The sequence below is a fragment of the Lepidochelys kempii genome, chromosome 3, assembly GCF_965140285.1.
Source record: "Lepidochelys kempii isolate rLepKem1 chromosome 3, rLepKem1.hap1, whole genome shotgun sequence".
Taxonomy (NCBI): domain Eukaryota; kingdom Metazoa; phylum Chordata; order Testudines; family Cheloniidae; genus Lepidochelys; species Lepidochelys kempii.
Window position 1 is genome coordinate 28,987,576 of NC_136382.1, and position 18,664 is coordinate 29,006,239.

Genomic DNA, 18,664 nt, shown 5'->3' on the forward strand with positions numbered 1-18,664 from the left:
AAAGGTTTGGGATTTTTAATAAAACTATTTAAAATAAAATTTGAAATTGACAACCTATATATATATATATATAAGCCTTAACATAGGTTGTTAACATATATTATATATATATATAATATATAAAACAACCTATTACAATTATTTAAATTAAATTTTAAAAAAAATGAGTCATATATATTGTTTGCCAAAGTTTTAAAGAGAGTCAAACCACTGAACTGGTGGAAGTCACTGGCTAAGCACCTGGAACCAGTTTGCTAAAGTGCTAAACCAGCTTTCAACAGCAATAGCCTCTTCTGCAGGTGCAGAGAGAATATTTCCTTCATTTCAGTTTATTCACCTAGTTCAGGTCAATGACTAGTTCATTCAAAGTTAAAAAACCAATTGGGACCTGAAAAACAGAAAAAGCTCATTTTCCTCTTTCGATCTATGAATATAATCTAGGTGTGAGAGAGTGAGATTGACCAGTTGTAAAATCTTGAAGGACATGGTGACCAACAGCAAAACATTCAATTTTTTAATACAGATAATACTTCATTTATTTAATAAATCAGTTTGTTTTAAATTTAAAACTTGTTTTGATATACTTTTTGATAAACTCCCCCCCCCATGTATCCAGAACATCTAAGTTAGTTTTATTTAATAAAAAAAGATAAAATGCTGTTTTGTGCATATTTAATTGATTTTTAATTTTAATCCAAAGATCTTGACAAATCACCAGTAAAAAATTAATCATCTAGTAAATAAGAAATGTATCATTCTCCATTTTTCTAATATAATAAAAATGCAAAAAATTAAGACTCTGAATAAATGCAAGTTAAGTTATATAATAGACATAGTGTATTCACCTGGTTAGAAAAAAGAAGCACCAAATTTAGCATCAAAGCTATTGTTAGTTGCAAATCAATATGTTTTAATGGTTACACCAATCAAAATCAACCTTTTTTTAGGAAAAAAAATACAAATACAAAACATAATTGAAATCAATGGTTTAAATCTAGATATCCTGCTTACTGATTTAAAAGCATGATTGAAATCTGTGACTCAGCTTGCTTTGATTGGTCCTGCTTTAATAAAGCAATTCAAATGGTTACGTGCTTTGCTGTATTAAAGCCTAAGAACGTATGAGGACCGATGTGTATGGTTGATGTCATCCAGGATACAGGCATCTATTAATGCTTCTTTTTCAGCATATTTGTGACCCTTTTTGAGGAGAGGGATTCAGCCATTTCCCCTTACTCTATCAAAATAGCTTTTCATTTGTTATTCTTCTGTACTGAGACTTAGCTAAGACAGAACAAAAATAATATTGATTATCAATAGGGCTCCACCATTGCACATGGGCACCATGCTAAAGAAGCAACAGATCGCTGTCTTGGTAGAATTTGAAAACATGCCTGCATGTAGCATTTCAGTAGAGCTGGAGGAAAGCCACAAACCAAGTTTCAGTCGTGTTGGGACCTGAACAGTTAGCTTTCAACCCATCTCTAAGTTCAGAAGCAAAGTTAGTTAATATTAGACAAACTACCCTAGCTATTTACAATGTACTGCTTGTGTGGGCATATGGGTGATTGATGTTGCCCTCCAGTGGCTGACATAAAGAGAATAATGACAGGTTTCAGAGTAGCAGCCGTGTTAGTCTGTATTCGCAAAAAGAAAAGGAGGACTTGTGGCACCTTAGATGAAGTGAGCTGTAGCCCACGAAAGCTTATGCTCAAATAAATTTGTTAGTCTCTAAGGTGCCACAAGTCCTCCTGTTCTTTTATAAAGAGAATAAGGGACTTACTCCTCCTGCAAGGAAAAAGCTCGAATAATAGGAGCTTGTGCTTTGGAGAAAAATGGTTAGAGTTCTAGTCTCAGCTCCCTAAGAGATGTGTGAGAAATATATAGCACTCATCCCTGTTGTCTGAAGATGTACATTTAAATTAATAGGAGGTATATCTTCTGAGAAAATACTGCCTGACATCTATACCAAAGGCAAATCATGCTCTTGCTCTGAAGCAGAAGGCAGATAACGTTCAGAATATAATACGAATAATCGCTCACGGTAAGGGAACAGTTTTGGGAGACTAACATAACTGGTGCAGACACAGATGTGCCTAACTAATCTCACAGGCAGTATAGCTGGATGCTATTGAAGCAAAAACATGCCCGGGTCAGCCAAAGAGTTGCTAAACACACATGGAACCCCAGGAAGTAAGTGCAAGACCATCACAGAAAGTACCAGCAGCAAGCAGTGACTCACAACTCTTTCTCTCAGCCCTACACATGGAATGATGCTTCTTTCTCCAGCTGGCGACATGAAACTACCATCCTGGATGGCATGCTGTCACCTGCAATTCTGGATGGCATCAGCACAATTCAGCAAGGAGGGGTCTATATGTTACATGGAATTTTACACTTATTGCAACCACAGTCAACTTCACCCACTTTAGTGGATTTAAATGTAGCTTTCCTGACAAGTGTTATTTTCCCCCTTCATACTATGCAATTCTGAACAAATGCTGCCTTAAGCTCCTTTTTTTGTCAAAGCCAAAAAAAATTATGTGAGAGACTTCTCATGTGGTGTATGCAGCACTATCTGCCTTTACCCAGGAAAGTGAGGTTAGACACTTTATCAGGCAATGTCCTGGTAATAAAAGATGGCATGGAGCCCAAATGCAATGCAGGCAAAGGTTATTTTCCAGAAATGCCCTATTACAGAACATGCTGACATTTTATGGATTTTATTAGAAATGCATAAATTGTGAACATGAAATGTCAGCTGAGACATTAAGAAAGAGCAACTATGTACTCTTTCTAAAAGTAAAATAAAAACTCTTTTATTATTCCTTGATCCAGCAATAGGCAGTATGTAGCTGGTTTGTTTTACTTAGTAGCCACCAATCTGTTCACTAAACAAATAAAACAAACAAACAAACAACTTTGATATTTCCCAACCAAATATATTCAAATGCCCTCCAAAGTGTAATAACGTATAGTTTGAAAACTCTAGCTCATACACAGTCATAGCTTTTGAATTTTAAACAGACTATGTATCAACCCAAAACCATTCTAAGAAAATAACATCTTCATTCAGTTTGGGAATTGCTTCCAAAATAATTGCTGAGTAAGATTCACTGTGAAAAATGATGTGCAGATTTATGGGGGGGAAAAACAGTAAATTTTGTGTGTGACAGTATTAGAATTGTCTACATAATTATCCTAGCAGATATAATTGTTGGTGTATGTATATCTATAAACAGATTGTCGAATATATTCATACGCACAGTATTTGATATAATGTAAAAGCTTTTCATTAAAAAACATTTTACTTACCACAACTATATTTCACATAGAAAGGCGATATTTAAGGAATCATTAAGCATCTGTATTGTTAAGTACTGTGAGAGGGCAAGGACAGATGGCTATAGAAAAGGAGTGGGAGATAGATATATTAACTCCAGGCTAAACAAAGCCCTTGTACCAGGTTAAGTGAAATGGAAGCTGCTCCAGGTCAATTAAGACACCTGGGGCCAATTAAGAACTTTCCAGAAGGTAGGGAGAATGCTAGGTTGATTGGTACATCTGAAGCCAATCAGGGGCTGGCTGAAACTAGTTAAAGCCTCCCAATCAGTCAGGTGGGTGGGCACATCAGGAGCTGTGGGAGGAAGTTGCGCTGTTGGAGAGGCTGAGTAGTACACACCATATCAGGCACAAGGAAAGAGGCCCTGAGGTAAGGGTGAAGTGAAGCTTGAGGAAGTGAGGGCTGCTGTGGGGGAAGTAGCCCAGGGAATTGTACATGTCATGTTTCTAAAAGGTCAGCTACCATAGCTGGTACTATTAGGGTCCCTGGGCTGGAGCCCGGAGTAAAGGGTGGGCCTGGGCTCCCCTCCCCCACCTTTGCCCCCTGATTAATCACTGAGACTGGGAGACAACAGAGACTGTGCAAGGAAGGATAACTTCTCCTCACCTCCCTCGCTGGCTTATGATGAAAATGGCTCAGTAGACTGTGACCCTTGTCTCTAGAGAGAGAAGGGTTACGTGGAGGGTCATAGTGAGCCTCTGAGGCTAGCAAAATCTGCCAGGAAACGTGGGACCCATGGAGGCAAGGACAGAGCTTTGTCACAGTACTCAAAAGTTAAAGAACTCCAAATTTAAAGTGGTATGCACATGCAACCTTAAATCTGTTCCTTGGCATATGCTTTGTGACATCAGGAACAAATGTTTAATGTGTTTATGTCCCAGGGGGGCTAAATCCCATTTTCAAAAGGGATTTAGGAACTCCAAAACCTATGACTCATTGAAAGTCTGTGGGACTTATGCTCATAAATCACTTTTGAAAACTTGATTTATGTTCCCAATGCTCTTTTGAAAATTTAACCCTTAGTTAATGGGGCTAGAGTGCCTAAATCATATAAGCACTTTTGAAAATGTCACCCTGTCTGTAATTTAGGATAACATATTTCTCAATTATACAATGTCTGATTTTTCCCTGCAGCTTTAGATATCTATGAGTAGTATGTCCTATTACTATGTGAATGAGAAGGAGAAGAAATCCTATGATTTGTTAATCTGTGTTGGAGAGATTTAAAATACTCTGATAGAAAAAAAAAGTAGAGGCATATTACAATATGTACGATGTGTATGTCACTCCAGAAACTAACCCACTATATGTGTGCTATAAATTTTATAATCAGACACAAGATCCAAGTGAAGCCACAGAATAATTTGTTACAACATTAAAATTGCTGGCCAAGGACTATTTGAGCCCCAGTCCAGCAAACAATTTAAGTGTTTGTTTAAACTTTATGTCCCAAGGATATCAACTGAACACACACACACACACACACACACACACACACACACACAGAGTATTTCACTGGGGTAGGACCCTACCAATATTAAAGATAAGCTGATTTGGAGCAGGATACCAATTGGAACATATTCATTTCAGAACCACTGAAGAGCTGAGAAACCGGTGACCTAACTCAATTTAACAATATACTTTGTTCAGTGTGATATAACACAATTCCAGTTAAAATCTATGTCAAAAGAGAAGGCAGTATATGGGGTAGCAGAGACTCGCTGTGCTTCCAGGCAACCACACCAATATAAAATACTGTATTGCATGCACATAAGCAGGCATATTACAAACCTAGACACAAAGGGAGATTCTATTTCAAATGTGGGAGAACACACAAGTCAGATGAACATCAAGCAACCCCACCCCGCACATATGTCACAGATATAAAAAAAGACAATTACATAGTCCAAATGGACAAACAACCAAAATAGAACACAGATGAGGTTTATGTGGAAGCAATCAATCATGCAAGGGCAGAGAGAAACTATTTCAGCTACCATGGCCTAAACAGATCAAACATTCACCAATGTTACCACTGGGGGGGGAGAGGGAGGGAAGACATAGAGTCACACTGGGAACTCATGTTCAGCTGATTATCCACAAGGACCTCCAATTTTTTTTGTCAGTTACTGCTTCTCTGGAGAGAGATTCCCCATCCTGTAAGTACAGTATGGCCTACATTCTTTGTTCCTAGATGTATACAAATAATGTTTTATAAATGTGAAGTACACTGCTTCTTGAGGTGAATTGGAGTTAATTTTACTCAGTTACTCAGTAGGTGCAGCTCTGACATTTGCAAATTATTTAAAAAATCTGAATATATAAAATATACAGTATTTACCATATTACATATTCAATTACATTTGTGTGTGCTGCTTGCAAGTTTTGATTCAAGAGTGTGGGTTGTGTACCTGTGAATTTCTTTCAATGGGCTGACCTGCAAGAAGGGAATGAGCTACAGTTAGGGTTGTTGTGAGCATATTACTTTGCATTTTTGCCATTCTCGGTGGATTTCAGTTCTTGCTCTCATGAAAGAATCTGCTCAGGAGTATACACAACACGATCATAATGAATTTTAGAGCTAGGCTAGATTAGATTAGATGATGGTCTAATACATGGATAAGAGACGTGGCCATATTTATACTAGATTTCTTAGAGTTTAAAGCCAGAAGATACCATTAGAGCATCTGTAGTTTGATCTCTTGTATATCACAGGTCATTACATTTCACCCAGATACTTTATGCTGAGTGCAAGGAGATTAGACAAGATTCTCTGATCCACCTCAGAGCAATGACAATCTCTCCCCCTCTTCGGTACCCCATCGCTATCTGTGGCCAATCTCTGATGCTTCTGAAGCAGGTCAAAAAACAAACAAACTCATAATACATCTGGACAGTTGTGCCTGGTGCAGGAGAGGAATTCCTTCCTTGCCAATACAGTCAAATGGCTGAAGCTCTGTATCATGAGATTTTATTATAATCAGTGTCTTAATTCAGAGCATTACCAATGGATCTCTGTTGCTGTCAGTGCTTTTTTATCATGGACTGCTGCAATCCCACCCTAGAGATATTACAGTAGTTAATGTGAGATGGATTCAGTCCTTCCTGTCAGGCTATTCCCAGAATAATGACAGACAATTGCTCCTTTAACTCCATGTGCCAGAGGGCTGTATTCTCTCTCCCATCACATTTAACAGGTATATGAAGCCACTGGGGAGCACTTCCAGGCATCACCAATTCAAGACAAGACCCATCTGAACATCTCTTCCACATCTAATGCTCACAGAACTGTCTCCCAGTGTCTATACTAGTGCCTCACTAAGATCAGGGCACAGGTGACAAAGCAGTTAGCTGAAGTTGAACCCAGGCATCACTGAGTTGATTTGCAGGGAAGAAATGGCACTTTTCAACTTTAATTCAAAAGATAACAACAGATTTTTCATTAAATTCTGCAAACTTTTTGAGAGGAAGTTCCTAAAATTATAAAGTGGAACAAATACCATTTCATTTAATAAACACATAATGTACTTTCCTGAAAGATTATTTGTCAGATTTAATCATGCAAATGTTTCAACTGAATTTTAACTTCATAAATCCAGTGAACTTTCAAGAAAATTCAAGAAAATACATCACTCAGCTGCCACAAAAACATGCAGTAACACAAATGTAATGGCAGCAGTGCATAGCTGAACTGAGTTGTGACATCAATGCCACTCAAGCCTCTACTGTAAAAGAAGTCCAGTAGGGACATCAAAATCCACAGCAGACACTGAAGTATTAAAACCCGCTCATATCAAGTGTTACATTTGACTTCCAGCATCATTACAGCTGTCAGAGCCATATCTTATTTTGAGAACTCACCTGCATTTCTTGGTGCTTAGGAATGCCAGTGATTGCTCATAAAAAAACCCTCCACAACACTCAAACAGACAGAAAACAAAAAACAAAACAAAACAGCTGCATCTGAAAAATAAACTTGACTTTTCTTAGACTAGCCAACTTGCATCCAGATGCATTCTGCTTATGTACCAGCATTAATATCACTTTGCTAACAGGACTCTTTGTTCTGTTCCACTGAAGAGGCCGCCTTCATTACAACTGCCCCATTGAAGAATAGACAGTTTACTGCTATAGGAACATTCCCCTTAATGTTTTCTATTAAAATTTACTTTTAAATGGTTTTTAAGCATCAAGAAATAAAACTAAGATAAGCTACAAGTTATCAAGCCTGGATTGCATTTCTTACTTAGAATGCTTTGGTGTAGCGAGTGAACTCACTCTACAGCATAGACCACGTAATCCAAGCAGCACACATTCCATTGCAGGGGAGTCCTCTAGGAAATGCATATTTTCTCCTCTCAGTTACTTCCCCCTGTAATTTGGTCTCCACAGTTCAACAATCATCTGTCTACCGGCACGGCACAGGATGTAGCTCTGTTCAGAGCCACTGCTCCTCGCAGGAGTCACCTGAGAGGAAAGCAAAGCTTTCTTTGCCCTTTGCCATTCCATGGCATTTGGGATGGATTTTACACCTGGTCATCTACATGGTACCACAATGTTTATGTGCAAGCACACAACGACAGCTGCTCAGAACCCCCACAAAATATAATGAAAGAGGCACCTAGTCTGGAGAGAGCCAATCAACTAGTCTAGAACCCTCAGTGGTTTCTCCAGCAATTATGCAGTAGGAAGTGAAACCCTATAATTCTTTATGTGACTTTTGGGATCACTACTTTCCCTTGTGGTATAGCTCAGATATATCACAGCATATGAGGGAGTGGTCCCTTCCTATTGCCCTATTGTGATAGCAGTAGGTCGGCTACTTTAGGGGGAGCAAGAGACCTGCATAACACCTCACCCAGAATGAAGATAAAAGACGAGGGGAATAGTGAGGCTATTCCCTTTGGCCCCAGGAAATGGCAGGAGAGGGAGAAGAACCACCAGCCTTCCTTTCTGAAAGCAGCTGGGGGTACCCAGGGTATTTTTGAGGAAGAGGAGGAAAGAAGGCCATTGGCTAGTTGGCTCAGAAGAGGTTGCTGTAGTGAGATACATTTCTCTGTAACTGCTTTCATTCAGGTATGGAATGCACAACAAACCTCAAAGTCCAGTCTCCATTTCAGTGGTTTTAAGATTCACTGTAAACACATCAATGTCAGACCACAACCTTGCTAACCAGTACAAGGTACCCAATCATCCTTTGGTGGTTGTCTATATTTTGTTAAAATACATTCTATGTTCCAATTAAGTTTTCACCAGAGTGTGTCAGTATTTTTATCAGAAAGGGTTTGGGGTTCTTTTTCAAACTATACAATTATTTTCACAAAATTGTTTGGTTTTCTCAAAATTTTCTAATTTTTCATGAAAAAAATAAAATTGTGCCGATTCAATTCCAAATGAAAAATTTCAATTAGCTTTGAACAGAAAAGAAAAGTTTTCAATTTGCATTCCCTTCTACTTCTCTCTTTTCCAATTTTCTTTTCCCACTAACTCCTTTTCAGCTAAAATAAAACCCAAACCAAAAATGCTTTAATTTCAGTTCAAATCAAATCAAACTGTTGACATTTTTCCAAGGAAAATAATTGCCACTTTCATCCAGTTCTACTTTACTTAATTGCACCCTTCCCCCCACACTATATTTTTTCTTATTGTCCTTCTCAGAGGCTAGATTTTCCAATAATCTCTTTTGTAGGTGCTTGCTCATTTTGGTCCTGATTCTGTGAGGCATGGTGTAACTTTAATGGGAATTTGCAGAATCATGATGTTTGAGAAACGCATCCTGAAGTGAACTGGTCCATGTTACTTTTTTATGTTATGTTTTATTTATATTTTATTTGATGTCTAGAGGTTGTCAGTCACAGGCAGGTGATAAAATACAGTAATATCTCTTCACATAGATTTTGATATTAAATGTTATATTTATTACTAATTGGCATATTCAACCTTTACATATGCAGTATGTTTTTTCTAAACAACAGTGTTTTCTCCTTCTCTATTTTCCCAGCATTTTGCCAAATCTGATTGCTTTATTATATCCCGCATTTCTTGAAAGTTTGCCATTTCCAAACTGAATGTCTTTCTCCTGCCACTTTTTAGCCTTTACATAGGACTGCTCACTGTTTCTGAAAACCTCCTCCAACTGTGTGTTCACCCTCTACTTCACTTAATACCAGTTCTGAGAATGATTCTTTGACAGTGGATGTAGCTATTAAATTAGAAAGCATGGTAGATCAGGTCCACAAATTTAATGCAATCCTTATTTCTTCCAATACATATGTTCTAGAAAATTGAAATATCATGTGACTGCTGTTCCCATTCCTACACAGGATTTCATTTTGTGGCTAAAATGTAGTGCCACTGTATTGGGTATTACAGAATTCTAATTGAAATGAAGATTGTTGAAAAGCATGTCACTATTTCATTAAACTCCTTTGAGTCACACTTTGAAAAAATTGCAAATTATTTCAACAATACTTATCTCATTTCTATTCAAGGGAGTTGATGGGTGGACACACCAAAACATTACACAGACCAGTGGTTTTCAACCTTTTTACATTTTTGGACCCCTATAAAATTTCAAACGGAGGTGCAGACTCCTTTGGAAATCTAAGGTCTGGTTTGCACTGAGGAAAGTCGATCTAAGTTATGCCAGTTAAGTTACATTACCCCTGGTCTACGCTAGGAGTTGAGGTCAAATTTGCAGCGTTAAATTGATCTAACCCTGCACCTGTCCACACGACGAAGCCCTTTTTTTTCCGACTTAAAGGCTCTTAAAATCAATTTCTTTATTCCACCCCCGACAAGGGGGTTAGTGCTGAAATCGGCCTTGCCGGGTCGAATTTGGGGTACAGTGGATGCAATTAGACGGTACTGGCCTCCGGGAGCTATCCTAGAGTGCTCCATTGTGACCGCTCTGGACAGCACTCTCAACTCAGATGCACTGGCCAGGTAGACAGGAAAAGGCCCACAAACTTTTGAATTTCAATTTCCTGTTTGGCCAGCGTGGCAAGCTGCAGGTGACCATTCAGAGCTCATCAGCAGAGGTGACCATGCAGAGCTCATCAGCAGAGGTGACCATGATGGAGTCTCAGAATCGCAAAAGAGCTCCAGCATGGACTGAATGGGAGGTATGGGATCTGATCATTGTATGGGGAGAGGAATCCGTGCTATCAGAACTCCGTTCCAGTTTTCGAAATGCCAAAACATTTGTCAAAATCTCCCAGGGCATGAAGGACAGAGACCATAAGAAGGACCTGAAGCAGTGCTGCGTGAAACTTAAGGAGCTGAGGCAAGCCTACCAGAAAGCCAGAGAGGCAAACGGCCTCTCTGGGTCCAAGCCCCAAACATGCCACTTCTATGATGAGCTGCATGCCGTTTTAGGGGGGTCAGCCACCACTACCTCAGCCGTGTTGTTTGACTCCTTCAGTGGAGACGGAGGCAACATAGAAGCAGGTTTTGGGGAAGAGGAAGATGATGATGATGAGGTTGTAGATAGCTCACAGCAAGCAAGCAGAGAAACCAGTTTTCCCGACAGCCAGGAACTGTTTCTCACCCTGGACCTGGAGCCAGTACCCCACGAACCCACACACAACTGGACCCGCCTGGACCCGCCAGGCAGAGAAGGAACCTCTGGTGAGTGTACCTTTTAAAATAGTATACACGGTTTAAAAGCAAGCATGTTTAATTATTGATTTGCCCTGGCATTTGCAGCTCTCCTGGATGTACTCCCAAAGCCTTTGCTAAAGGTTTCTGGGGAGGGCAGCCTTATCCTGTCCACCATGGTAGGACACAAACCACTCCAGGCCAGTAGCACATACTCTGGAATCATTGTAGAACAAAACATTGCAGTGTATGTTTGCTGGCGTTCAAACAAAATCTGTTCTTTATCTCCCTGTGTTATCCTCAGGAGAGTGATATCATTCATGGTCACCTGGTTGAAATAGGGTGCTTTTCTTAAGGGGACATTCAGAGGTGCCCGTTCCTGCTGGACTGTTAGCCTGTGGCTGAACAGAAATGTTCCCCGCTCTTAGCCAGGGGGAGGGGGAAGGAGGAGGGAGGAGCCAGCCACACGGTGGGGGGAAGCAAAATGCGACCTTGGAACGAAAGCACATGTGCTATGTATGTAATGTTAACAGCAAGGTTTACCATGAAAGAGTGTACCTATTGTTCTATAAAATGTGTTTTTAAATACCACTGTCCCGTTTTTTTTTCTCCACCAGCTGCATGTGTTTCAAGGATCACAGGATCTTCTCCTTCCCACAGACTAGTGAAGATTAGAAGGCGAAAAAAACGCACTCACGATGAAATGTTCTCTGAGCTCATGCTGTCTTCCCACACTGACAGAGCACAGACGAATGCGGGGAGGCAGACAATGTCAGAGTGCAGGAAAGCACAAAATGATGGGGAGGAGAGGTGGCGGGCTGAAGAGAGGGCTGAAGCTGAAAGATGGCGGCAGCGTGATGAGAGGAGGCAGGATTCACTGCTGAGGCTGCTGGAGGATCAAACTAATATGCTGCAGCATATGGTTGAGTTGCAGGTAGCTGGAGCACAGATCGCCACTACAGCCCCTGTGTAACCAACCACCCTCCTCCCCAAGTTCCATAGCCTCCTCACCCAGATGCCCAAGAAAGCAGTGTGGGGGGGCTCCAGTGACCCAGCCACTCCACCCCAGAGGATTGCCCAAGCAACAGAAGGCTGGCATTCAATAAGTTTTAAACTTTTAAACTTTTAAAGTGCTGTGTGGCCTTGTCCTTCCCTCCTCCATCACCCCTCCCAGTGCTTCTCTCCTCCACCACCCCTCCCGGGCTACCTTGGCAGTTATCCCCCTATTTGTGTGATGAATTAAGAAAGAATGCATGAATGTGAAGCAACAGTGACTTTATTGCCTCTGCAAGTGGTGATCGAAGGGAGGAAGAGAGGGTGGTTAGCTTACAGGGAAGTAGAGTGAACCAAGGGGTGGGGGTTTCATCAAGGAGAAACAAACAGAACTTTCACACCGTAGCCTGGCCAGTCATGAAACTGGTTTTCAAAGCTTCTCTGATATGCACCACGCCCTCCTGTGCTCTTCTAACCGCCCTGGTGTCTGGCTGCGTGTAACCAGCAGCCAGGCGATTTGCCTCAACCTCCCACCCTGCCATAAATGTCTCCCCCTTACTCTCACAGATATTGTGGCGCACACAGCAAGCAGTAATAACAGTGGGAATATTGGTTTCGCTGAGGTCTAAGCGAGTCAGTAAACTGCGCCAGTGTGCTTTTAAATGTCCAAATGCACATTCTACCACCATTCTGCACTTGTTCAGCCTGTAGTTGAACAGCTCTTGACTACTGTCCAGTCTGCCTGTGTATGGCTTCATGAGCCATGGCATTAAGAGGTAGGCTCGGTCCCTCTATAGCAAGGATAACTATAGGCATTTCAACATCCCCAATGGTTATTTTTGAGTCTGGAAAGTAAGTCCCTTCCTGCAGCTGTTCATACAGACCAGAATTCCTGAAGATGCGAGCGTCATGTACCTTTCCCGGCCATTCCACATTGATGTTGGTGAAACATCCCTGGTGATCCACCAGTGCTTGCAGCACTATTGAAAAGTGCCCCTTGCGGTTTATGTACTTGCCGGCTTGGTGCTCCGGTGCCAAGATAGGGATATGGGTTCCGTCTATGGCCCAACCACAGTTAGGGAATCCCATTGCAGCAAAACCATCCACTATGACCTGCACATTTCCCATGGCCACTACCCTTGATATCAGCAGATCTTTGATTGCATTGGCTACTTGCATCACAGCAGCCCCCACAGTAGATTTGCCCACTCCAGATTGACTCCCGACTGACTGGTAGCTGTCTGTCATTGCAAGCTTCCACAGGGCTATTGCCACTCGCTTCTCAATTGTGAGGGCTGCTCTCCTCTTGGTATTCATGCACTTCAGGGAAGGGGAAAGCAAGTCACAAAGTTCCATGAAAGTGCCCTTATGCATGCAAAAGTTTCGCAGCCACTGGGAATCATCCCAGATCTGGAACACTATGCGGTCCCATCAAGTGCTTGTGCTTGTTTCCCGGGCCCAGAATCTGCGTTCCACGGCATGAACCTGCCCCATTAGTACCATGATGCCCACATTGCCAGGGCCTGTGCTGTGAGAGAACTCTGTGTCCATGTCCTCATCACTCGCGTCACCGCGCTGACGTCGCCTACTCACCCGGTTTCGCATTGCCAGGTTCTGGTGCTGCATATACTGCTGGATAATGCGTGTGGTGTTTAATGTGCTCCTAATTGCCAAAGTGATCTGAGCGGGCTCCATGCTTGCCATGGTATGGCGTCTGCACAGAAAAAAGGCGCAGAATGATTGTCTGCCTTTGATCTGACGGAAGGAGGTGCGACTGACAACATGGCTTACAGGGTTGGCTTACAGGGAATTAAAATCAACAAAGGGGGTGGCTTTACATCAAGGAGAAACAAAATCAGCTATCACACAGAATGGCTCCCTCAAGGATTGAACTCAAAACCCTGGGTTTAGCAGGCCAATGCTCAACCCACTAAGCTATCCCTCCCTCTTGTATTTCAGGCAGGACTGAATCTCCATTAAAGTTTTCAAGGTGCCCCGACAGACCTCACCAAAACGATTGTCAGCTGTTGATTTCATGGAGGGAGGGAGGAGCAAATGAATACAAAACAAATCTGGTCTATTTCTTGTTTTGATCCACTCCATCTATCTTTTACAGCTTTGGCTGGCAGCAGACAGTGCAATAGGACAGCTAGCCATCCTCATCTCCTGCCTGCTCACCATAAGATGGTACAATAGGACTGCCTGCAGGACTAAAGAGAATGACCTGGTCGAGTCACTCCTAATTTAGTCCCTGCGCCCATGTCTGCCCAGGCGCTTCTGACTGACCTTACCGAGGCAGCCAGGAGCACCTCGGACACAATGACATTGGTTTTCAGGCCTATTGCACCGTCTGCTGCCACAAGGCAATGGGTTGCTGCTGCTGTGTAGCAATGCAGTACTGCGTCTGCCAGCACCCAGGAGACATACGGTGACAGTGAGCTGAGCAGGCTCCGTGCTTGCCGTGGTATGGCATCTGCACAGGTAACTCAGGAAAAAAGGCACAAAACAATTGTCTGCCGTTGCTTTCACGGAGGGAGGGAGAGAGGGGGGGCCTGACAACATGTACCCAGAACCACCCACGACAATGTTTTTTGCCCCATCAAGCATTGGGATCTCAACCCAGAATTCCATTTGGCGGCGGAGACTGCGGGAACTGTGGGTTAGCTACCCACAGTGCAACACTCCGGAAGTCGACACTAGCCTCAGTACTGTGGAAGCACTCCACCGAGTTAATACACTTAATGCACTTAGAGCATTTTGTATGGGGGGACACACAATCAACTATATAAAAATGATTTCTAAAAAAAGAACTTCTATAAATTCGACCTAAGATGAGTAACATAATTTAAGTTGACATAGCTTAGATCGATTTACAGCAGTGTCTACACCACACTACATTGATGGGAGACCCTTTCCCCATAAAAGAGCAATAGAGAGGTCCTCCAAGCTGCCTAGGCAGCTGCAGAGAGCAGCCAACCAGGGCCCCACAGGATTGTATAAAAGGAGCTGCAGGGTCAGACTGAGTTCATTCTGCTAGCAGGGACCAGGGGAGCAAGAGGTGCTCCTGGCTGGCTGCAGGAGCTGCAAGGGACAAAGCAGGCAGCTACTGGCAGGGTCTGGGGGAGCAAGGAAGGAGCTTCTGGCTGGCTATTGGGACTCAACTAAGATGGGCAACAGGGAAGTGACCCAGGGAAATGTACAGTGGCAATTAGTAAAGGGACACAGCACTATACTATACTGCTATACTCAAAGGGTCCCTGGGTTGGGACTTGGAGCAGTGGATTGGACCAAGTCCCCCCACCAGCCATGAGGGGAAAGTGGCTATGCCCTAAAGAAGGGTAGTAGACTTTGGCACCTAAGGCATGGTGGCTTCAGTGGGACTGACTCAGCAGGAAGCTGTGGTCAAGAGGAGTCCAAGAGGAGTGGCTCAGCAGGAAGTCGGGTCACTGAGGACTCAAGTAGAAGCAAGGAGTCTCCAGGGAAGAAGCCCTTGGGCACTGCTCAGTTCCAGAGTAGGAGCCTAGCTGGACCAAATGAGGGTATCATGATGGAACCTGATGGACTGGTTAAAGACTGAGCCCAGGGAGCGCTGTAGGACACTGGGGACATTTTGGATTGTGTATACCAGATGGGGTTTGTTTGGTTTGCACATGGACAGAGTGTGACTTGGCTGGAGGACTGAGTCACCAAAGACCCACCTGACAAGGACAGCAACCAACAGGGGTGCTGTGAGTGGAGAAAGTTGAGAAAAAACTGCAGGCACACACACACTCGACAGGGGTGCTCATGAGAGGTGAGTGCACCTCATTACACCTTGTTATTCCTAAACGCTTCCTGATAGCCTAAATTCTCGTTTAATTCCATCATCTTTTAGTCAATACCATGCCATTTGTAACTATAATACAGCCCTTCCTCTTTCTTACTGAACTTGACTACTTATGATGTCATAATTTCACAAGTTCTCTACTCACTATAGAATTTTCCAACATAAAGAAGAGCAGAATTATTCAGTGCAAAAAACAAACAAAAAAAGGAAAAATTTTATTTTTAAATATGCACATGCACACCCATTGTAAAGAAGCCAAAAAGGGGCATAAACGTTCCACCCACCCAACCACTTTTAGCTTTCTAGCTTTTCTCTTTTGGAGTCTGCAGGCTGAGACATTAGCATGAGGAAATGTGTGAACATCAACTTTCAGATGAAGAGTATGCTAATTCTCAAGTTTAGTTATGAACACAGAACAGAAGAGATTTCTTTGTATAATCTTGGTACCAGCAAAATTAATAAAATATCTGCAATCACAAGCAATGACTTCCACTCCAGCTTCTATTTGTTTTGTCTTTAAAAATAAAAGCCACAAAACCATTACTCTGCACAGAAAGCTGCCTGTGTTTCCATTTCTGCTTGTTATTGGTACATCCCTGTCAAGGCTTATTGTCAGCCCTAGCTGTGTAAAGTCTAATTTAGACCATGATCCTGCAAACACATACTCACATGCTTAAATGTAAGCATGTGCATAGGTCCACTGAAGCCAAAAGAACCGCACATAAGCATATACTTAACTTAAGCCTAAGTATTTGCAGGATCACAGTTTCAGATTGTAAATTTTGTACCATTCAAGTGTATGTAAAGCACAGTACAGAGCTTTGGCACTATGCAAATAATATTTCCACCTTATCACACATAAAGGCACAAATATACAAGCAGACAGCTGCTACATCAAAGATCTAACAATCTAAGGCAGTGGTTCTCAAACTGGGGGTCGGGATCCCTCAAGGTTATTACATGGGGGGTCGCAACCTGTCAACCTCCACCTGAAACCCTGCTTTGCCTCCAGCATTTATAATGGTGTTAATATATTTAAAAGTATTTTTAATTTATGGGGGGTCGCACTCAGAGGCTTGCCTTGTGAAAGGGGTCACCAGTACAGAAGTTTGAGAACCAATGATCTAAGGAAATGGGCAACATAGGAAGAATGGGAGACCAGGAAATACATTTTTGTCTGTGTGTTTATATATATACACACAGACACAAATGTATTTCCTGGTCTCCCATATATATATGAGCTTCAAATTAGTCCTGTGCCTTGATTAACTTGTCCATTTAAACACCTATTTTCAGATTCCATGGGCATAATTTTCAAAAGTCTCTTAAGCATTTAGGAATTTAAATCTCATTGAAAGTCAACGTGATTTAAGCATCTAAGTCTCTAAGACACTTTTGAACATTTTACCCAGTATCTTCTAAGGGAAGGAGTTCCATCTGGAAGCCAGGAAATCCCGGTGCTAATCACGATCCTGGCTCTGGCACTGATTCATGGTGTGCCTTTGGGTAAGTCACTCAACCTTCTTCACCAGTGTCCCCATCAGTAGAAAGAGGACAATACTGCCTACTTGTTTCAGAGTGTTGTCGTGAAGATTCACTAGTTAATGTTTTAACTGCACTTAGAAAATGTCAACTGCTATAATTGATAAATATAGCCATTTGTACATAGCAATGTTATGGGGTTGAACTGATATGTTTCTTACACAGAAAATGATTTGGATCAGTTTAAATTAATTCTGTCTCATCAATGTCAGAGAGGAAAAGGGGACAAAATGGAAAGGAGGTATGGAAAAGAAAAGCAGATTCTGATGCTCTTTTTCTGGCAGCAATGCAATGCCACAGGCTAAGCCACTGAAGAGTGAGGTCTTGTCTACACGTAAAATGCTGCAGCTATGCACCTGCACTTCAGTGAGACACTACCCATGCTGATGAGAGGGCTTCTCCCATTGATGTACATACTCCACCTCCCGGGAAGGCTGTGGCTATGACACTGAGAAAAGCTCTCCCATCAACGTAGCACTGTCTATACCAGGAGTTGGGTCAGTACAACTGCATTGCTCAGGGGTGTGGATTTTCCGCAACTCTGAATGATGTAGTTATTCCAACCTAAGTTGCTAGGGTAGACCAAGCCTGAGTGACTATTTCACATCTCAAGCTACCACACTTTCCACAGACTTGAAAAGCAGAAGGAAGTTATGATGCATGTTTTCTGATCTTACAGGTACTTTCTGCAAAGAAATCTTTTTATTTTTCCTGCCATAGAGCAGTACAGTGAATGTTTATCATGTTCCCTGTAGTTTGCAATAATTTTCTTAGCTTAAAACTGTCATTAGTTAAAAAAAAGTGATGCTAAAGTAGATTATAAAGGAGAAAACCAGCTGTGACTTGCCTTATGTTATATTCACAAAGCAGAGATGTCTAGTAGGCACTACTTTGTAACTTCATATGAAATTATGAGTGCATCTGTCATACACAGAGTATGTTGTCAGTTTACCACTATTCTGTAAGGTAGCCTGAGGGTATTGGCTATTGGCTTCTACAGTAAAAGTATAAAATATGGGTTGTCATTAATGATGAGGATGATAATTATGATATTAGTGGTGATTTATTTATATGCATGGTGATGAAATGTGCACACTTTGTATTAGTGTCTTTCCTTTTACTTATTTGTATGTGCAATTGGATGTGGATTGACAGCTCTGGAATCATAAATCTTTATCTGCACTACAGCTATTGCACTTTGTCATACCTATGATTACGTACTATCCCTTTCTTTTCTGACTTTTACATCTTGACAAGCCTACCCAACAAAAGGGAATTCTTCTCTCTTGTGTGAGGAATGTTCATGTAGAAAATTCATTCAGTTCCTATAATTCTAACCTTGTGATTTTCTAAATTGCTTT